The sequence below is a fragment of the Arachis ipaensis genome, chromosome B05 (genome assembly GCF_000816755.2).
Source record: "Arachis ipaensis cultivar K30076 chromosome B05, Araip1.1, whole genome shotgun sequence".
NCBI classification, from domain to species: domain Eukaryota; kingdom Viridiplantae; phylum Streptophyta; class Magnoliopsida; order Fabales; family Fabaceae; genus Arachis; species Arachis ipaensis.
Window position 1 is genome coordinate 19,111,959 of NC_029789.2, and position 3,300 is coordinate 19,115,258.

General features: G+C 32.2%; 1 long non-coding RNA gene across 1 annotated transcript; it reads left to right on the forward strand.

Annotated features, from left to right (window-relative positions):
- LOC110262766 lies at positions 1,066–2,530 on the forward strand. The gene is made up of 3 exons (XR_002347751.1): positions 1,066–1,493; positions 2,008–2,231; positions 2,327–2,530. It is a non-coding gene; the product is annotated as an uncharacterized LOC110262766 (long non-coding RNA).

The window sequence follows — 3,300 nt, forward strand, 5'->3', positions numbered from 1 at the left end:
AAGGAGGAGTATTAATAATGCTACACATTTGTAGAACTCTCTAGATTTATCATGATCTTGTTTTTGTAAAATTAAATATCTAGATATTATAATGGAGAAGTTTAGAAAATAAATAAATATATCAAATACTATAAATATCTAAGATAAGTATATAGAATTATCTAAATTAATATCTAGAAATATTTAAGGTTTAAAATTATCTAGAATAACTTAAGGAGCCTATAAATAGGCCATTGTAGTGCTCATTGTAACTAACTAACAAACACATCAATACTCACTAGTATTTGTACTCTCTCTTTAACCCATCAATAATATAACTATCAAATTCCTCAAACCATTCTTCTAAACTACTACTTCATCAAAACTATCATTGCTATTCTTACTATAATATTTAAGTCCATAATACACTAAACCAATTTCAAACTACTTTCATAAAACTAACAGGTACAAATCGAAAATTTTTGAGACTAAATTGAAATAAAATAAAATTTACAAATATTTTTAAAATTTTTAACAAATTTTAAAGATAAAAAAATACTTTATCGTATTTTTATTTGAAATTCACAAAATAAGTGAAGCCCAAGCACTACTTCTTTATTCTGTGTTCTTTCTATATATAACTTAATGGCATATCAATTAACACATTAGATGAATCTGGCTTTGATTGAGCATAGCAGTTCATTTCATCTGATTAAAAGTCTCTTGGTAAACCCAATGCAAAAGATCCTCGAAGTGTAATTATCAATGGTCTTCACATCCACATGAGCTTCAATCAAAGTTTATCATTTCTTATTAAGCGACTTCAAGTATTTGTAAAGGCAAAATTTCAATCAAACTACAACCATACAAGATAATAAATAGGATAAAAAAGGAAAAAGTATAGCCTAATGCCTAATCATCCTGAACGACCTTTCAAGTTGCATAAACCCTAAACTAAAAATAACGACCTTTCAACCATACAATATAACTCTTTCATGAAAGAAATTTATTTTTTATTAAAAATAATATGCTTAATATGTTAATGATCAACATTAATTACTAATTTGAAAAAAAATGGTTGCCAAATACAGCCACATTCACGTCGTCCGTTTCAAGGAGGTTTCAACCCTAATCTCGCAATTGCATCCCGACCCGTCTTCACGTGTTGTCGCCGTCGTGGTTCTTGCGCCATCGCTGTGCCACTGCAGAGACCAATCAAACGCGCATCGCCACTCCCCGATTCCATTTATAATCCAACCCGTTTTGTCAAAAAGAAACTCAACCTTACTCAGCGCAATCGCATCCCAACCCCACGCTAGTTATCGTTGTCGTCTTGCATGCCCCGTCGTCGTGCCACCGAACATCCCCCCTAAATTCGCAACACCCTAAACAACCCCCTCTCGTGGAGCCATAGTGTTCCACCTCCATATATAGGAACAAGGTGTAGTTGTTGTCGCTGAATGCGGTTCGAGAGTGTTGCGTCAATGGAACCATCAACTTGTGAAGTATAACTAGTGAGTGGTGTTGATATTTTTCATGATAGTCTGATGGTATAACTTTGATATATGATGTGTTTTTTTTCTCTTTTTGTTATGCAAGTTGCATATTTTTTTGGAACTTTGTTTATATTTTTTTTGATGTACTAACATGGATACTCTTGTTTGTTATTTGATATTTCGTAATAATCTATTTGATTTTTGTATGTAAATTAGTTGATTTTTGCTTGTCTATACATTGGTGTTCTCAATGAATCATCCAATTTTGGAAGAGTGTTTTTGGGTGTTGAATAGTGGATACTTATATCTTTATGTGATACGTTTTTTGTTTAATTCGCTTAGCTCTATTAGGGTGTTTTTAATTTCAAGTGGAATAAGCTATTAACGTTATTGAGTTGGAGAATAATGGTATGGAGTTGAGTAATGAGGTGTGAATTGTATCTAATTGTTGTCATAATACTAACGAGTTATTGGAGACCAATTTTTAAGTATGTGCGACATTGAATGTTATTTTTTCTGAATGAATTTGTAGTTGCCGGATCACACTGGAATTCAACTAGAGAAAATCCCTTACATAAGATTGCGATTTGATTCCTTGCAGCTGGCACAAGAGATCCTTCAAAGGTTGGTCTAGACCACATTCGAGGTCCTTCAAAGGTGGCAACGAAGGGTTAGCCGAGATCGAAGAGGCTTGGAGCTAAACTGGACAGATCGATCAATAAATCTATACAAAGAAAGAAGAAAAATACACTCCCAGTATGTGTTTAGCATTAGTGAATTTCGGTTCCTTTTGTTGAGATGACTTTGGATACAATTTGATTTATTTACTTCTTGCGTGGTGATTTTTTCAGGAAAATGATGTAACAGCCATTTGGAATATAGCGGTTAATTCTGCTGTTTGGGAGAATGAATCGTAGGAACATGGCAGGTTCATGTCATTGTTAAACTCGGTTGGAAACAGTTAAAAGAGTTTTGTTTAGGGATTTATAAGAAGTCCTTTGGTTTTTGAATTTTTATTTTTCCTTTTTTTAACACAATTCTTGTGGTATATGATTTAATAAACATTTTTTAATTGAGAATATATCATTATTTTTTAAATTTAATTTTAGTATTATAAGTTTTCTATGATCAAACTTGGATCTAAATCAGCACAAGTTATATGATATATATTGTGGAAGATTTACCAAAAAAAATTGCACAAAAGTCTCATTAGAAACTCCCACAAGTATGGTAAATGAACTTCGATTTAAGGAAACAGAAGACACATTCACATAAGATACCTCCATTTATGGACACATCCATAGAGAGGCACATTTAAAGAAGACACAACTAAAAAAGACACCTTCATTAAAAGACACATCCACAGAAGACACAACTAAAAAAGACACCTCCATTAGAAGTTACATCCACATAAAACATATAATTTAGAAGATACCTTCGTTAAAAGACACATCCATATATAGAAACATCCATAGAAGACAGATCTAAAAATAGAAGCTTCCAACAAAGACACCTCTATTGGAAGACTCATCCATAAAAGCCACATCCAATCATTAACCTGTTAAAATAAACCATGTGTTTATCTTTTGCAAAAAGACAGTACAATGTCCAAACAGGGGATTCAAAGCCACAATAGACACAACATCCAGGAGTTAACTTCAAAAATTCCACAAAGGTCATAATAGAAATGCTCACTAATAAGGCATATGAATCCAAAAGACACAGTCCATTTATATAACACAAGGAAAATATCAAGATGCAACAAAATATAACTCAACAAGAATGTCTTAAAACTAGTTAAACAATAATGTTCTATCCAACTTTC